This window comes from Hyperolius riggenbachi, chromosome 2 (assembly GCF_040937935.1).
Source record: "Hyperolius riggenbachi isolate aHypRig1 chromosome 2, aHypRig1.pri, whole genome shotgun sequence".
NCBI classification, from domain to species: Eukaryota; Metazoa; Chordata; class Amphibia; order Anura; family Hyperoliidae; genus Hyperolius; species Hyperolius riggenbachi.
This window is the reverse complement of record NC_090647.1, coordinates 328,805,071-328,824,615: the sequence shown is the minus strand read 5'-3', so window position 1 is coordinate 328,824,615 and position 19,545 is coordinate 328,805,071. Positions and strand designations below refer to the sequence as shown.

At 45.9% G+C, this 19,545-nt stretch overlaps 1 protein-coding gene across 5 annotated transcripts in view; it reads right to left on the bottom strand.

The window, feature by feature from the left end:
• Positions 1–19,545, bottom strand: part of PTAFR (platelet activating factor receptor) — a 92,473-nt gene that overhangs the window by 54,799 nt on the left and 18,129 nt on the right. The window contains exon 1 of one of the 5 annotated variants that reach the window (XM_068269318.1): positions 19,136–19,206. The exons of 3 other annotated variants lie outside the window; for them this stretch is intronic. The gene's annotated coding sequence lies outside the window, so the exon portion shown is untranslated. Of the gene's footprint in view, positions 1–10,755; positions 10,831–19,135; positions 19,207–19,545 lie in introns of those variants that run through there. One more of the 5 variants, XM_068269319.1, reaches the window with a different exon arrangement.

Sequence of the window (19,545 nt, the reverse complement as noted above, 5' to 3'; positions counted from 1 at the left end):
CAATTTCAAAATCTGTCAAGAGATATTCTTTCACTGTGATATATGACTGTGAGATATGGAGATTAGCCTGATTGCCAGCAGTACTTGTGATCTCTTATCTCTTGTACTTCCAGCGTGTGCATCTCTTCCCAGGCCCCCTCGTCCCCCACTCTCTTCTCTCTCCCAAATGCAATAGCTTCTTTCATCCCTGCTAAATGGGACAGAGATGGCCAGCAGTCCTGCCAACCATCAGTAAATTTACTGACAGTCAGTAAAAAAGTCAACAAATCTGGGCTGTCAGTAAAGTCCATGAAAAACTTTGTGGTGTCAGTAAAAAAACCTCTCTCTCCCACAAGATCACAGCAATTACTGCTTATCAGTTCACGTATCACTCTGGAATGTACACTGCTCTAGCTAAAGGTGGCTATACATCTGTGGATTTGGTGGCCAATTGAATGTCAGATAAGACAATTATTATTGATATTATAAAAATTGGTGCCACCAAGAGCATGCCTATACAATCAAACAAGCTGCGATGATGGAGAACAAACATGATGGAAACCCCCGGTCGCATCCCCCAAATGTAAATGCGATTACCGCCGCCAGTCTGTGCCGGTGCGTGCGTGCGCACCTGCCTGCCCTGCTCCCTGGCCCAACCTCCCGTTCCAACAGCTGTCTGTACTGCGCACAAGTGCAGTACAAAAAAAGCCACGAATGGACAGACAGGGAAAGTAGATGACGCAGGGACAGTTAGCTTTTATTGTATAGGATTATTATTATTATTATGTATTTATATAGCACTGACATCTTCTACAGCACTTTACAGAGTACATAATCATGTCAATGACTGTCCTCAGATGAGCTCACAGTCTAATCCTGCCGTAGCCATAGTCTAATGTCCTACCTTATTAGTATTATGTATTTATATAGCACTGACATCTTTTGCAGCCATTACAGAGCACATAGTCATGTCACTGACTGTCCTCAGAGTAACGCACACTCTAATACTACCATAGTCTACTGTCCTGCCATATTATTATTATGTATTTATAAAGCACTGGCATCTTCTACAGTACTTTTACAGAGTACATAGTCATGTCACTGACTGTCCTCAGAGCAGCTCACAATCCAAACCTACCATAGTCTAATGGCCTACCATATTATTATGATGTATTTATATAGCACTGACATCTTCTGCAGCACTTTACAGAGTACATCGTCATGTCACTGACTGTCCTCAGAGGAGCTCACAATCTATTGCTACCATAGTTATAGTCTGTTTTCACTATAGGCTAACATACTAGTGTATTTCTCCAGTCCACATCTATCCTAATAGGCGGTCGCATATTTGTATTCCCATAGTGTTTGTGAAAATGTATTTTGAAATGAAGAGTCAGGTCTTGCTTGATAATCTGATCCTGCAGTGTGAAGGATATGATACTTGAAATTGTTCTGTTGGGACATGATGCTGAAACTTTATTATTATTATTTAGTATTTATAGAGCACCGACATCTTCCGCAGCGCTGTACAGAGTATATTGTCTCGTCACTAACTGTCCCTCGGAGGAGCTCACAATCTAGTCCCTACCATAGGAACTTGTTTTGTGGGCAACATTATATCTGCTGTTTGTATTTGAGGTGCATGGTGGCAGTATGTTCTGTATGGCAAGTGGTTTATATCATATGAGATGTATTCTATAGTGTGTGTGGTTTTTTTTTAATGGAATTGGGGTGGCACAGGTTTCTTGCATAGGATGACAAGAAGGCTAGAAATGGCCCTGTTTCTTGGGAAGAGGTTTCTGCAGCAGCGGGACATTGTGTTCATAAGACCACAGAGATTCTTTCAGCGGTACTACGGAGTGCAAATAACAGAAAGGTTACCCTATTTACTCATTCATAGTTTGTTAAAGCAGTAGGATCAGCCATACTATGCCAGGGAAAAAAAAACACATATATAAGTAGATAAATACTTGATCTACTTACATAACACATGTATTGTACTGTCCATGTTTTGATTTCAGTGAATGTTATGTAGTAAATTACGAGAATTCTGTTCCTGGTGGGGGCCATTTCTGTTGCCCACAGTTAAGGCTAACTCGTGATGTCATTTCTGCCCTTTACTTTTTTTCTTGTCTCCTCCAATCGCTTAGTCGCCTCAGCCTTGCTTGTAAACACAAGTGAGTAGGGGATTAGGTTTCAGATAAGAAGCTGGCAGGGAAATAAAGGGAAGAGGAGGAATAGATTATAGATAAAAAGAACCCCCAGCATGCAATTCTTTGGCACGACTACTAAAGGGCCAGTGTTCCTTAAGTATGTGATAACTCCAAATCATAACAGCAGAAAAAGTTTTGAAAGTTTTGAATGCAGGCTTAGCATCTTTATCACTTAATACACTCAGACCAGTTGCTGTTGAAATTTGATTTTTATGGTGACGATACCGCTTTAACATCACTATCCCCCCAGCCCATATAATTTAATTTCTTCCTTCATGGGGAGAAACAGTACAGATGGAGGACTATCTGGGAAGAGGGGACAAGCTTTGTGGGGCCTATTGACAGGATAGCATCATGCAAATTTGTCAGCTGCATCCTCAATCTTGTTCCACTGCATCCTAAAGGCCCTCTATTGGTTAAGATCTGCTGACTGTGGAGGCGATAGAACACGGAACCATTATCATATACAAGAAATCAGTTTGAAATTGTGTAAGCTATGTGACATGGCGCATTATCCTACTGGAAGTATCCTTCAGTTATAAATCCAGATCCGCTGTGCTTTCTGCCATAACCTGCTTGGCAGTCACCCTGACCCAGGCTTTTGATTACTGCAAATAGAATTTTTTTTACCCCATGCTTTGGTTGCTAGGAGGGGTAATCTATGTAATTGCATGTAATGCTGCGTTACACCATATACATTTATTAACAAAAATGATGTGGATTTGGGCTGGGGCTGCCGTGAAAGGGCCTCTAGGTTGTGTTTTCCCCCCAGGCCAAAAGGTCCCAGTCCTCCCCTGTTAAGAACACAGTTAAAGACACTCTGAAATGAAAAAAAACCCTCTGGGGGATACCTACCTCGGGAGGTGGAAGCCTCAGGGTCCCAATGAGGCTTTCCCGACCTCTGACGCCTGCAGGAATCCAGTGCTGGCTCCCCCGAAACCTCCCCCAACAAGCTTGACAAGAGAAGATTTATTTACCTCTCCGGGATCCTGCGCAGGTGCAGTAGCGGCTCTTCATTCGGGTAAGGCAGAAATAGTTGAGCCGGATCACATCCGCTCTACTGCGCAGGCGCAAAGGACTCGTCCCTGTGCAGTAGAGCGGATACGATTGGGTTCGGCTATTTCTGCCTTACCCAAACGAAGAGCCGCTGGTGCGCCTGTCACAGGATCGTGGTAGTTAAATATTTACCTCGCTGTACTTCAGGGGGGACGACAGAACCAGAGGCTTCCCCCTCCTAAGGTAAGTATCCCTCACCTGGATTTTTTTTTACATCACAGATCCTCTTTAAATACTTTTTTATTCACATAAATACTGTAGTTTTGAAGGTGCTAGTTTGTGTAAGTATATGTATTTGATTATGTTGTGTGTATGAAAACCACATAGAAACTTCATCATCCAGGGAGACATTTACCTCCACTGGTGCTTAGCAACCATTCTTCTGCTTTTTAGAATTTGATGTTAAAATAATTTATGAATCTTCCCCTATGTCTCAACACATGTAGTGGTCATCATGATACAACCTGAAAATCAGCAATATTATGGTTTCTAATCCTAAATTGTACTATATTTTGATAGAAACCGAGACCCTGGCATTCCCCGTGCTTCTGCTAAGTATTTCTTGTTCTCTAAATAAAACAGCAAGAAGGAAGCACACAACAAGAGCAGTGTGTATACTGGTACTAGCTAAGTCTAGTTCTTCCATGCAACCACTGACCTTATGACCTTTTACAAGTGCTTTCATAGTACACCAAGGCTCATTCAGTCTTCAGAAGTCCTACTCAGTATGAAACCCATGTGACAATATATTGCATAACAATATTTACACACACATGAGTGTAGCAATAGCCATAACTGCTCTTATTAATTAGAAAATGTTCAAAAGGTGCATAAGGGGGCGGGGAGGGGGAGAGTTGTCTCTGTATTCCTCATACTTTAGGTTTCCTTTCAAAAATGTGCTAGCTGTGCATGGAGGTGCCTGGAACACATTTTTTAAAACTATAACAATAACAATACAACGATAACATTTCTATAGCACTTTTCTCCCGTAGGACTCAAAGTGCTTTGGCACTCGCAGATTCAGTAATTGGTAGTAGGATGAAGTATTAACACAATAGAATTATATTTCTGGAAATGCCAAACTGAACAGGTGGGTTTTTAGTCTGTATTTAAACAAGTCCAGAGACGGAGCAGTCCTGATCTGCTGAGGTAAGGCGTTCCAGAGCATAGGAGCAGCATGACAGAAGGCTCCGGGACTGAAAATTTTCAGGTGGACTTTGGGTATGACTAGATTATTAGAACCTGTAGATCTGAGATGAAAGGGGTTGTTGCACAGCTGAAACATTTCTTTCATGTATCCAGGGCCTAGATTATGTAGTGATTTAAATGTCAGTAGGCAAATCTTGAATAGGGTCCTCCATTTTATAGGTAGCCAGTGAAAGGAGTGCAGGACTGGTGTTATGTGGCAGTGATGGGGTTGTGTGAGAAAACGCGGAAGAGCCGCCGCAAATACTCAGAGTGAGGCGGCTGATTCCACGTCTAGCATGGCATCTGGAGTGTTTAGGCACGCATCCACTAGCAGGACGGAACGCGGAGAAACCGCTGCATGCCATGCGGTCAGGGCGGCGGAGTCACAGTGGCTGAACGCGGGGAAACCGCCGCATGCTCGGTTGCCGGTGCGGCTGCCCCCGCGCTCGAACAGACTGACACATTACAACACATGTCTGGTGTGGCTGGGACTGATAGTCCACACTGGCTCAGGAGGACGCGCGCGCGTGCAGAGAGGCGGGGCCTTTATGACAGTCAGAAGGGAGTCAGCTGACAATTTCAGCAACTTCCATTGGTCCGGCACTTAGGGGAGGCGCTAGTGAGCGCTGGTGTATATATACTGGATGCTGGTCATTTCTCTGGTGTCTGGCGTTGCGATCACTACGTGGTAGCACTCAGACCTTGTTAGTATCTGTGTTATTAGACAGTTTCCAAGGTGTCGATGGCCAAGGATCTCACACCTTAGTCTAGGAAGTCTGTTATTATCTGTATTATATTCTAGATCAGTTTCCAAGGTGTTGACGGCCAAGGATCTCACACCTTAGCTTAGGCATTGTTGATTATTTGTTATGACCTTCTGCTTTCCTGACCATTCTTCTGATCCCTGATTTTGTACCTTTATCATTCTGATACTCTGTTGCCAAATCTCGGCTAGTCTCTGGATTCTGCACCTGCCTCCTGTCTCTGTACCTTATCTGTCTGTGTGTTTACGACCTGGCTTGTCCGACCTCGAGAACTATCTCTCCTGTTAGGAGATAGTTCGCAGATCTGTCAGTGACACTTCTCCATTGGTGTCACTCACGCTCTGTCCTTTCCACTGTCAGTCTGACTCCTCCCCGTGGAGAGTCCAGACTACGGAAGGAACCAGTTGCCGAGCAGTATTCCTATCTGCTCTTGCACCTGTCTTCCAGGTGCGATCCTCAAAGTATTACTGTTGTACCAAAACACTCTTATCACTCAGGTGTCCAGAGGTTAGAGATATATCTGATTATCGGTGATACTGCAGATCATCAATAATCTGGTATATATCTGCATTCTCGGTGATACTGCAGACCACCGGTAATCAGATCCTCTCTGTGTTACACCGATCGTTACAGAGTGCCAGACCCAAAAAACAAATGGACGCACACACTGACCGTCTGGGCACACTTGCCACTTCGGTGGATAACATCAACCAAGTGCTGGGTAGTCACAAGACGATGATTGACGCCTTGTCCGGTTCTTTACAAACCCTGTGAACGAGGTGCGATCCCCTCCTAGCACAGACATACGTATGCCTGTACCTGAGAAATTTTCTGGTCACAGATCTGACTTTCGAAATTTCAGAAGTAGAGTGTTATCATACTTTGAGTTGAGACCTAGATCTTCAGGAACTATGGTCCAAAGGGTCACATTTATTAAGACCTTGTTATCAGGCGATTCCCAAACTTGGGCATACAGTCTGCCCGCCGGAGATTTAGTTTTAACCTCGGTAGATGAATTTTTTAAAGCCATGGCGATAATTTACGATGATCCAGACATTGCCTCGACTTCTGAGCGGAAGCTCAAGATGTTACGTCAAGGCAAGAGTCCGGTCGAGGATTATGCTGCGGAATTTAGGAGGTGGTCAGTTTCAGCCAGGTGGGACACCTATGCCCTTTTAGATTGTTTTTTATCAGGGTTATCAGATGAGGTCTCAGATCTTATGTTAAGTCAGCCCGAACCTAGAACTATCGATGAGGCCATTTCATCGGCCATTAGGATTGATCGCAGATTACGATATCAAAAACAGACCCGGGGTAGAAACAATATTAAAATGGTGTCATACGCTGCGCCTCCTGTGACTCCATCTCCTCCCGCCTCATCTCCACCCGAGCCAATGCAGATTGGCCGGTCCAGATTGTCTCAAGTGGAGCGGAGACGCAGGATTTCGGAACAGTTGTGTCTTTATTGTGCAGAGGGGGGTCATAGAGTGCGGAATTGCCCTAAAAAGTCAGGAAATGCTACTGCCTAGGAGTAGTTGGGGGTAATACCCTAGGCGTACGACTCTCACCCCTAGAAGATAAACGGTTACTTCTTCCTTGTACGATTACATGGGAGAATAAATCTGAAGTCTCTGAGGCTTTCGTAGATTCCGGCTCAGCAGCTAATTTCATGGATTATGAATTTGCTAAGAGATTGGGTATCCCGCTTACCCCGGGTTAAACCACCCATCCAGGTTACGGCAGTGGATGACTCCCCCCTGCAAGGTAACCATCCTCTGTCTCAGACACCAGAGGTGGAAGTCACTATAGGGGTACTGCATAGGGAAAAATTACAGTTTTTTGTATTACACATGTCTACCTCCACAGTCATCCTTGGCATGCCATGGCTACACCTTCACTCCCCTCAGTTTAATTGGGCCACGGGTCAGCTAACAAACTGGTCAGCCCATTGTTTCCAGCATTGTTTAGTGAAGGTGACCTTGGGCCAGACCGGGATTCGGGTGGAAGGAGTACCAGAACAATATTCCAAGTTTTCTGATGTATTTTGTCCCAAAGCTGCTGATCAGTTACCTCCACATCGCCCTTTCGATTGCCCCATTGATCTCCGTTCAGGTTGTATGCCCCCTAGAGGTCATCTCTACAATTTGTCTGGGCCAGAAAAGGTGGCCATGCAAGAGTACATCCGTGAAAACTTAGCCAAAGGATTCATTCGCCCTTCCCGGTCACCTGCCGGAGCAGGTTTCTTTTTTGTTAAGAAAAAAGACGGAGGCCTTCGGCCATGCATTGATTACCGGGGTCTGAATAAGATTACAGTAAAAAATCGCTATCCATTACCCTCGATAGACGATTTATTCACGCAGGTCACAAACGCTAAGATCTTCTCGAAATTGGATTTACGGGGTGCATACAACCTGGTGCGAATCAGAAAGGGCGATGAATGGAAGACGGCCTTTAACCACTTGAGGACCTAGGGCTTTCTACCCCTTAAGGACCGGCCACTTTTTTTCCATTCAGACCACTGCAGCTTTCACGGTTTATTGCTCGCTCATACAACCTACCACCTAAATGAATTTTGGCTCCTTTTCTTGTCACTAATAAAGCTTTCTTTTGGTGCTATTTAATTGCTCCTGCGATTTTTACTTTTTATTATATTCAGCAAAAAAGACATGAATTTTGGCAAAAAAATGATTTTTTTAACTTTCTGTGCTGACAGTTTTCAAATAAAGTAAAATTTCTGTATACATGCAGCGCGAAAAATGTGGACAAACATGTTTTTGATAAAAAAAAACCCATTCAGCGTATATTTATTGGTTTGGGTAAAAGTTATGGCGTTTACAAACTATGGTGCAAAAAGTGAATTTTCCCATTTTCAAGCATCTATGACTTTTCTGACCCCCTGTCATGTTTCATGAGGGGCTAGAATTCCAGGATAGTATAAATACCCCCCAAATGACCCCATTTTGGAAAGAAGACATCCCAAAGTATTCACTGAGAGGCATAGTGAGTTCATAGAAGATATTATTTTTTGTCACAAGTAAGCGGAAAATGACACTTTGTGAGAAAAAAAAAAAAAAAAAAAAGTTTCCATTTCTTCTAACTTGCACCAAAAAAAAAATGAAATCTGCCACAGACTCACCATACCCCTCTCTGAATACCTTGAAGGGTCTACTTTCCAAAATGGGGTCATTTGTGGGGTGTGTTTACTGTCCTGACATTTTGGGGGGTGCTAAATTGTCTAGCACCCCTGTAAAGGTGCTCATTGGACTTTGGACCCCTTAGCGCAGTTAGGCTGCAAAAAAGTGCCACACATGTGGTATTGCCGTACTCAGGAGAAGTAGTATAATGTGTTTTGGGGTGTATTTTTACACATACCCATGCTGGGTGGGAGAAATATCTCTGTAAATGACAATTTGTTAATTTTTTTTACACACAATTGTCCATTTACAGAGATATTTCTCCCACTCAGCATGGGTATGTGTAAAAATACACCACAAAACACATTATACTACTTCTCCTGAGTACGGCGATACCACATGTGTGGCACTTTTTTGCACCCTAACTGCGCTAAAGGGCCCAAAGTCCAATGAGTACCTTTAGGATTTCACAGGTCATTTTGAGAAATTTCGTTTCAAGACTACTCCTCACGGTTTAGGGCCCCTAAAATGCCAGGGAAGTATAGGAACCCCACAAATGACCCCATTTTAGAAAGAAGACACCCCAAGGTATTCCGTTAGGAGTATGGTGAGTTCATAGAAGATTTTTTTTTTTGTCAAAAGTTAGCGGAAAATTGATTTTTATTGTTTTTTTCACAAAGTGTCATTTTCCACTAACTTGTGACAAAAAATAAAATCTTCTATGAACTCACCATACTCCTAACGGAATACCTTGGGGTGTCTTCTTTCTAAAATGGGGTCATTTGTGGGGTTCCTATACTGTCCTGGCATTTTAGGGGCCCTAAACCGTGAGGAGTAGTCTGGAAACGAAATTCCGCAAAATGACCTGTGAAATCCTAAAGGTGCTCATTGGACTTTGGGCCCTTTAGCGCAGTTAGGGTGCAAAAAAGTGCCACACATGTGGTATCGCCGTACTCGGGAGAAGTAGTACAATGTGTTTTGGGGTGTATTTTTACACATACCCATGCTGGGTGGGAGAAATACCTCTGTAAATGGCAATCTTTTGATTTTTTTACACACAATTGTCCATTTACAGAGGTATTTCTCCCACCCAGCATGGGTATGTGTAAAAATACACCCCAAAACACATTGTACTACTTCTCCCGAGTACGGCAATACCGCATGTGTGGCACTTTTTTGCACCCTAACTGCGCTAAAGGGCCCAAAGTCCAATGAGTACCTTTAGGATTTCACAGGTCATTTTGCGGAATTTGATTTCCAGACTACTCCTCACGGTTTAGGGCCCCTAAAATGCCAGGGCAGTATAGGAACCCCACAAATGACCCCATTTTAGAAAGAAGACACCCCAAGGTATTCCGTTAGGAGTATGGTGAGTTCATAGAAGATTTTATTTTTTGTCACAAGTTAGTGGAAAATGACACTTTGTGAAAAAAACAATAAAAATCAATTTTCCGCTAACTTGTGACAAAAAATAAAATCTTCTATGAACTCACCATACTCCTAACGGAATACCTTGGGGTGTCTTCTTTCTAAAATGGGGTCATTTGTGGGGTTCCTATACTGCCCTGGCATTTTAGGGGCCCTAAACCGTGAGGAGTAGTCTGGAAATCAAATTCCGCAAAATGACCTGTGAAATCCTAAAGGTACTCATTGGACTTTGGGCCCTTTAGCGCAGTTAGGGTGCAAAAAAGTGCCACACATGTGCTATTGCCGTACTCGGGAGAAGTAGTACAATGTGTTTTGGGGTGTATTTTTACACATACCCATGCTGGGTGGGAGAAATACCTCTGTAAATGGACAATTGTGTGTAAAAAAATCAAAAGATTGTCATTTACAGAGGTATTTCTCCCACCCAGCATGGGTATGTGTAAAAATACACCCCAAAACACATTGTACTACTTCTCCCGAGTACGGCGATACCACATGTGTGGCACTTTTTTGCACCCTAACTGCGCTAAGGGGCCCAGAGTCCAATGAGTACCTTTAGGCTTTACAGGGGTGCTCACAATTTAGCACCCCGCCCACTTGCCAGGACAGTTAACAAACCCCACAAATGACCCCATTTTGGAAAGAATACACAACAAGGTATTCCATGAGGGTAATGGTGAGGTCATTGAAAATCTTATTTTTTGTCACAAGTAAACGGAAAATGACACTTTGTTAGAAAAAAAAATAAAAAAAAAAATTCTGCTAACTTGTGACAAAAACTAAAATCTTTTATGAACTCACCGTGCACCTCACATAATACTTTAGGGTGTCCTCTTTCCAAAATGGGGTCATTTGTGAAGTCTGTCCTGGCATTTTAGGGTCTCTGCAATCATTACATGTATGGCCAGTATTAGGAGTTTCTGCTATACTCCTTATATTGGGTATACGGGTAATGCACTCTGGGCTGAAAGGAAAAATGAACGGCAAACATACCTTGCTCCACATCAATGGCAGATCTTCCTCCACATCAATGGCAGTGATAACCTCAGGAGAGAGACACCCCGTGCCACCCTGCACTCAGGGTGAGCCACCAACTTATGTGACTGGGCCTCAGAACTTTAGTATACAGCATTATGCCTGTAGGATACAGCAATATGCCTGCCAATAGAGATGACTCTGTGTGGCATTAAAGCATCATCATAGGCCCAAATCACATATAAACCGGGGGTGTCCACACTCAAGGGAAATTCAAACATGCCGTCTTATATCGCCAACCCAGGACAGATCAGCAATATCAAGCATGGAAACCGATCCTTCTTGCCACTTTTATGCTTACCCGTTTGGTTTTCAAGCTTATCTCTCCTCTCCCTGCGACAATGTGCGAAAGACCACTGAGTGTGTGCCTACTCCTGTGTCTGGAGTTCCCTAGGTTCTAATAGTGTACCTGCTCGTGGTACCTCTCAAAACACGGCCCTACACATAGGCCAGGCTGGTCAGGACAGCGGGGACAATAATAAACGGTGTCAGTCCTTGTTCCAGCCCTGCTGCAGACACGGCAACGTTTTCTTCGGATGCGTTGACCTGGGGCACACGGAAGCTGATAGGCGTAATGCCTTCCATGCAGTCGGCTAGTTGCATCTGGGGGGGGGGCCTGGCACCTCCTGGATACAGGATGTCCAGAACGATCTGTTCCTGAAATTGAAGGAAAGATCCAGTTCTCCCAGCCTTACTGTAGAGAACAAAGCTGTTGTAAACTGCCAATTGAATCAGATAAAAAGACACTTTCTTATACCAGCGTCTTGTTTTCCGGGAAATTAAATAGGGCGCTAACCTCTGGTCATTGAAGTCCACCCCTCCCATGTTGACATTATATTCGTGGACGACAAGGGGCTTTTCAATGACCTTAGTTGCCCGTTGAATTTGGACTGTCGTGTCTGTGTGAATGGTGGACAGAAAGTAAACGTCCCTCTTGTCCCTCCATTTCACCGCGAGCAGGTCTTCAGTACGCAAGGCGGCCCTCTGCCCCCGTTGAAGTCTGGTGGTAACGAGCCGTTGGGGGAAGCCCTGGCGACTAGGCCGCGCAGTGCCACAGCATCGGATTCCTTCTAACTTTAAGTGCTGAAAGAGGGCCACACTTGTGTAATAATTGTCCACAAAAAGATGGTACCCCTTCTGGAACAAGGGTGACACCAAGTCCCACACAACCTTTCCACTGCTCCCCAGGTAGTCAGGGCATCCGACCGGCTCCAATTTTGAGTCTTTTCCCTCATAGACCCTAAAACGACATGTATAGCCTGTGGCCCTTTCACAGAGCTTATACAGTTTCACCCCATACCGGGCGCGCTTGCTTGGGATGTACTGTTTGATGCCAAGGCGCCCGGTAAAGCGTAAGAGGGACTCGTCTACGCAGATGTTCTGTTCAGGGATATAAGCATCTGCAAATGTTGATGACAGGTGGTCTATGAGGGGCCGAATTTTGTGGAGCCGGTCATAAGCAGGGTGGCCCTTTTCATGACAGGTTTTGTCGTCGTTGAAGTGCAGGAAGCGCAGGATGGACTCAAATCGTGTCCTGGACATGGCAGCAGGGTACAAGGGAACATGATTTACTGGGTTCGTAGACCAATACGACCGCAGTACATTCTGTTTCATTAGTCCCAAGTGAAGGATAAGGGCCAAAAAGATTTTAATGTCGGAAACTTGGACTGGTTTCCACCCGAAAGGCTGGGCATACATGCTCTCCGGGTGCTCGGTGATGAATTGTGTGGCTTTACGGTTGGTCTCAACCACAATTAAGTCCAGGAGAACCTGGGTGATGAACAGCTGCAAAAAGTCTAGGGCCGTTCCTAGATGAGCTGTCGCCACCTGGACTCCAGACTGGGCGGTGAAAGGGGGCACTACGGGTGCGGCGGAATCAGGGGATTGCCAATCTGGTTGTGCCAGCACCTCTGGGAGTCTATGGGTACTACAAGCCCGTCTTCTTATTGGTGGCTGCGATGGGGGTACTACTGCACTTGCCACCGTACCAGTTTCAACTTCCATGCTGACGCTCACCACTTCGCCAGGGTCTACGGAAGCACTGGCACTAAGTCCAGGAGATGCTGCGCTGCTGGTGCCTGCCTCACCAAGAAAACTATCATCAGCGCTAGCACCACCCTGCTGCCCTTGAGGCGGATCCTGCGCCACCTGCGGTCTAACGACTTGGGGTCTGGTACGCCTGGCTCTAGCCGGGACCATAGCCTCGTCATCACTTTCGGTCAAGGAACCACTGCTTTCTACAGGTTCAAATTCGGACCCGGAAGATTCGACGGATGATTCTTCCCAAAAGAACTCATCCGACTGGTCCATGTACCTGTATACCTCGTCATCGGAAAGCCCCCTTCTTGCCATTGTGGATTACTAAATTTATGGGGGTTTCCTCCGAGACTACCCAGAAAAAAAGAGCACCTACCTAGCAAAAAGGGAGTATTTGAGAGGTATTGGGGTTGGTGGGAAGTGGGGTCTCAGAGACAATCAAACAATCACGGGACAATCAAATACAATTACAGCACAATCGAATCTAATCACAGCACAATCAAATCTGATGCACTCGGAAGGTGATGGGGGGAGGGTGGGATTGGGTGTGGCGGGAAGTGGGGTCTCAGGCAATTAAACAATCACGGGGCAATCGAAGTCGATCACCGGACAATCAAATACAATTACAGCACAATCGACTCCAATCACAGCACAAGCAAATCTGATGCACTCGGAAGGTGGTGGGGGGGGGAGGGTGGGGTTGGGTGTGGTGGGGGGGAGGGTGGGGTTGGGTGTGGTGGGAAGTGGGGTCTCAGGCAATCAAACAATCACGGGGCAATCGAAGCCGATCACGGGACAATCAAATACAATTACAGCACAATCGAATACAAGCGCAGCACAAGCAAATCTGATGCACTCGGAAGGTGATGGGGGGAGGGTGGGATTGGGTGTGGCGGGAAGTGGGGTCTCAGGCAATCAAACAATCACGGGGCAATCAAAGTCGATCACGGGACAATCAAATACAATTACAGCACAATCGACTCCAATCACAGCACAAGCAAATCTGATGCACTCGGAAGGTGGTGGGGGGGGGGAGGGGGGGGGTTGGGTGTGGTGGGAAGTGGGGTCTCAGGCAATCAAACAATCACGGGGCAATCGAAGCCGATCACGGGACAATCAAATACAATTACAGCACAATCGAATACAAGCGCAGCACAAGCAAATCTGATGGACTCGGAAGGTGATGGGGGGAGGGCGGGATTGGGTGTGGCGGGAAGTGGGGTCTCAGGCAATCAAACAATCACGGGGCAATCGAAGTCGATCACGGGACAATCAAATACAATTACAGCACAATCGACTCCAATCACAGCACAAGCAAATCTGATGCACTCGGAAGGTGGTGGGGGGGGGAGGGTGGGGTTGGGTGTGGTGGGGGGGAGGGTGGGGTTGGGTGTGGTGGGAAGTGGGGTCTCAGGCAATCAAACAATCACGGGGCAATCGAAGCCGATCACGGGACAATCAAATACAATTACAGCACAATCGAATACAAGCGCAGCACAAGCGCAGCACAGTCAAATACAATGCACTTGGACGGTGATTAGGGGGGGGGGGTCTGAGGGCGATTTGAGGGGGTGGGGGGTTGATCAGGAGCCTGCATGGGGCAGACTGAGTCCTGATCTGATGAGAGGCAGACACAGGGGGTTACTGATCGCAGATCAGTTAGTGATTGCTGGGGAGGACAGATGTAAACAAAGAGCAGGGGATGTAATCAGGCGGGGGGTATGAGGGCAATCGAGGGCCTGGGCAGGTGATCGGTTACCCCCGCGGGGCAGTTAGGGTCTGCTCTGATGGGTGGGGGTGCTAAGGGGTGATGGACAGGTGATAGACAGGTGATCAGAGGGGGATCAGAGGGGGATCAGGGGATAAGGTAGCTGTATACAGATGTATACAGTATACAGGGGGGTAGTCTGGGATGGGGTCTGGGGGTGATCTAAAGGTAGGGGGGGGGATCAGGGGTGATTAGGTGGCAGTTAGGGACCTAAACTAAAGGGCAGCGTCGCTAGTTAGTGGCAGGTGGGGGGGGTGGGGGTTTTGCAGGGGTGCAAGGGTGCTGGGCAGGGGTCTGCTGGGGTGATCAGGGGGGGTATGAGGCCTGGGGTGGTAGATCAGGGACTCTGTGGGCAAAAAAAAACACGTGTGCTGATACTTACAATGTGCTTCCTCCTCGCTAGTGGTCTCTGCAACAATGAGACCACGAGGCGAGGAGGAAGCACGTATAAGGCACTTTGTTTACCTAACAAAGTGCCTTATACCTCCTGATTGGCCTATTGTGCGGATTCCTCCGCTCGCCGGCTCTGCTAAGTGGCCGGCGAGCGGAGACAAAATGCCCATGTAACGATCCCGGGCGGAGGATCGCGTCACGGATGACGCGATTGCTCCGCCCATGCCCTTAGAAGGACCGCCGCCTCTGTGGGTGAGCCGGTCCTTCAGGGCTTCACTTCCCGGCCGCCTCTGTGCGTTAGGCGGTCGGGAAGTGGTTAACACACCCGACGGGCATTACGAGTATCTAGTGATGACCTTCGGGTTGTGTAACGCCCCGGCCGTCTTCCAAGAACTAATCAATGAGGTATTCAGGGAGGTGTTGGGTAAATTTGTTCTAGTATATCTAGATGATATACTTATTTTCTCAGACAACCTTTCCGAGCACAGAACTCACGTCAAGTTTGTGCTGAACAAACTAAGACTGAACATGCTTTACGCCAAACTGGAGAAATGCATTTTTGAGAAAACTTCTGTCACCTTTTTGGGGTACATAATTTCCACCTCGGGTCTTTCTATGGACCCTGCTAAGGTCTCTGCTGTGTTGGAGTGGCCCCAGCCTGTGGGCCTGAAGTCCCTTCAGAGATTTTTGGGATTTGCTAATTACTATAGAAGGTTCATAAAGGGGTACTCCACAGTCATAGCAACCCTTACCAGTCTTACTAAAAAAGGGGCAGATACTAACCACTGGTCCCCTGAGGCTCGAGTTGCTTTCTCCACTTTGAAAGAGTTGTTTTGCACTGCACCCATTCTGAGACACGTAGACACCTCTTTTCCCTTCATTGTTGAGGTAGACGCCTCAGAGGTTGGAGTAGGGGCTGTGCTGTCTCAGCGCTCTGGGTTACAGGGCAGATTGCACCCGTGCGCGTATTTCTCTCGTAGGTTTTCACCAGCAGAGAAAAACTACGACATAGGTAACAGGGAACTTCTAGCCATTAAATTGGCCTTTGAAGAGTGGCGTCATTGGCTAGAAGGGGCAGAACATACTATTACGGTTTACACAGATCACAAAAATTTGGAATACATTGAGGGGGCTAAGAGATTGAGCCCCCGTCAGGCTCGATGGTCATTGTTTTTCTCGAGATTTAGGTTTATAATTACGTACACTACTGGTAGTAAAAACGTTAAGGCAGACGCCCTGTCCAGATGCTTTGAGCCAGAGACAGAACAGCCCTCAGATCCTGAGACTATTATTCCACAGAAAGTTGTGTTGGCAGCCACAGAAACTTGGAAAGATTGGAGGGAAACTTTAAGCCCTTTCCAACAGGATGTTCCTAAGGGAAAGCCTCAGGGGGTTATGTTTGTGCCACTGCCTTTTCGCCTTCAAATATTACAGATGTTCCACTCGCACAAGAATGCTGGACATCCTGGGGCCTCCAGAACACAGGACCTAGTCGCTAGGTGTGCTTGGTGGCCGTCATTGGCAACAGACTGCAAGGAGTATGTAAGAGAGTGTGCAGTATGTGCAAAAAGTAAACCCTCCCGCCTGGCACCTGTGGGAACGTTGCAGCCTTTGCCCACCCCGAGTGAACCGTGGACCCACTTGTCCATGGATTTTGTGGGGGAACTTCCGAAGTCTGAGGGCATGTCAGTCATTTGGGTGGTAGTTGACCGTTTCAGTAAAATGGCCCATTTTGTGCCCTGGAAAGGACTCCCCTCGGCCCAGGAACTGGCCGATCTTTTCATCATCCACGTTTTCCGACTACATGGTATTCCGGAAAACATAGTGTCAGATCGGGGAGTCCAATTTATTTCCAGATTTTGGAGGGCATTTTGTCGTCAAATGGGCATGGAACTGTCATTTTCATCGGGCTACCACCCACAGACCAATGGTTAGACTGAGCGAGTGAATCAGTCATTGGAACAATTTTTAAGATGTTATGTTGCGGATGCGCAAAATCATTGGGTCATTGCCATTGGCAGAATTTGCGCACAATAATTTGAAAAGCTCTTCCTCTGGGTTTTCGCCATTTCAGGTGGTTACTGGGAAGTTGCCCAAGTTCTCCCCATTGCCAGTAGCTTCCACTCCGTTTCCAGCTCTGAAGGCATGGCAAAAATCATTTAAGGATAATTGGGGGATTGTAAAGAATAATTTGGAAAAAGCTTTTCAAAGTCAGAAAGGTCAAGCTGACAAGAGACGTTCTTTAGAGTGGAAGTTCCAACCAGGAGATTTGGTCTGGGTGTCCACCTGTCATTTGGCCCTGAAACAACCCTCGCCCAAGTTGGGTCCCAGGTTTGTGGGTCCTTTTCCAGTTACCAGGAAGATCAACAATGTTTCTTATGCAATAAGAGTGCACGGCAGCGTGACATTACACAGTGACAACTCAGTCACTTATACAAGTCACTCCAGCACACCCGTACTGCAGAGGACCAGGTGCGTCTTATCGTCTGGACTGGAGATTCTTATATGCCGAAAATATGGTGCGTCTTATCATCTGGAGAATCTTGTACGCCGAAAAATATGTTGCAGATCTCTTATGAAAGACGTTGATGAACTGGCTTTGGAAGTACTTCCCATCTGAGCAACTAGGATTTAAACACAAGCGTGCATAGCTGATCGATACAAGGGATCAGCATTGGAATCTGGTGAGCGGTTAACCATTACAGTGCTGGTGGTGGGAACACGCAGTGGATCACTTGATCACCTAACACGGGGTGAACTGTCACATTGATCTGGAGTTTAGCAGTTTTACGCTATGTCCGCATATTATGTTTAATCCACAGATGCTAAGAGCAGTGGAAGACCTTTGGAGTTTATTGCTAAGCTGTCTTTGCTGATTTGTGATTGAGTCAGCCTAGAGATCTGGTGAGAGTACCTGGTGAATATTTATCTGTGAACGTGTGAGATCGTCTTTTTTCCCAATTGAATATAGACTATTCTGGGACTTTGAACTATTTTTATGTTGAGCGCCTGCACAGACTTTATTCCATTGATTTAGGGAGGTTGTTCCCATCCCACTGTGTGGCGACCCATGTCCTTTTGTTTCATTGTTTGTTCAATATATCTTAGTTTGGAGGAGCGCCTATAACCACATTAATTACAATGTTTCTTATGCCATTGATCTTTCTGCCAGCATGCGTGGGGTTAGATCTTTTCATGTGTCCCTGCTTAACCTATTTTGGTTTCTGGACGTAGAAACTACGTCCAGAAACCATGTGCGCTACCGCGCGCCCCTGCGGCCGATCGCGCGCGTGCACGCGCACTCCCGGCCGCGGATTCGGTAGTCAGGGAATCAATGTATCGGACTATGAAGTCCGATCACTGATTCCTCTCCCCCGCTGAAAAAAGCGACAGCTTCTCTCGGAAGCTGCGCCTTTTCTGGCCATTCACTTCCTGATGCGCCACTCTAAGCGTGTGTTACGCTTAGAGTGACGTCATGTAAACAAACTCATGGCCGCCATCTTGTGGCCAAAAAGTAATACTACACCTGAAAATAAAAATGAATTAAAATCAACACACATTTACATTATAAATCTATTGTTTACCCCCCCACCCTCCCAAAACTACCCAAATAAAATGTTTACTATAAATAAAAAAAACCATTATAATAAAAAAAAAAAAAACATGTAAATATTTACCTAAGGGTCTAAACTTTTTAAATATCAATGTAAAGATGAAATATTTCTATATTTTTTTTATTTTAAACTTGTTAATAGTGATGGATGCAAAATGGAAAAAATGCACCTTTATTTCCAAATAAAATATTGTCGCCATACATTGTGATAGGGACATAATTTTAACGGTGTAATAACCGGGACATATGGGCATATACAATACGTGAGTTTTAATTATGGAGGCATGTATTATTTTAAAACTATAATGGCTGAAAACTGAGAAATAATGAATTTTTCCATTTTTTTCTTATTCTTCCTGTTAAAATGCATTTACAGTAAAGTGGCTCTTAGCAAAATGTACCCCCCAAAGAAAGCCTAATTGGTGGCGGAAAAAACAAGATATAGATCAGTTCATTGTGATAAGTAGTGATAAAGTTATAGGCTAATGAATGGGAGGTGAACATTTCTCTCTTGAAAACCACGGAACCTGAATGGGTTAAGCCAGCAGTCCATGTGGGTGCCACTCCTCCTCCTCCTGTGATGGTAGATGACCAACCTGAGTACGAAGTAGAAAAGATTTTAGACTCACGGTTGGTACAGAACTCAGTACAGTATCTAGTTCACTGGAAAGGGTATGGTATAGAGGAAAGAACATGGGTACCTGAATGTCGCATGCACGCGGACAAATTGAGAAAGGAATTCCACACTTTGTATCCTGAGAAACCCGGTAGGAGTTGTCCGGAGTCCACTCCTCAGGGGGGGGGGGGGGGGGTTGGGGGTACTGTGAGAAAACGCGGAAGAGCTGCCGCAAATACTCAGAGTGAGGCGGCTGATTCCGCATCTAGCATGGCATCTGGAGTGTTTAGGCACGCATCCACTAGCGGGTCGGAACGCGGA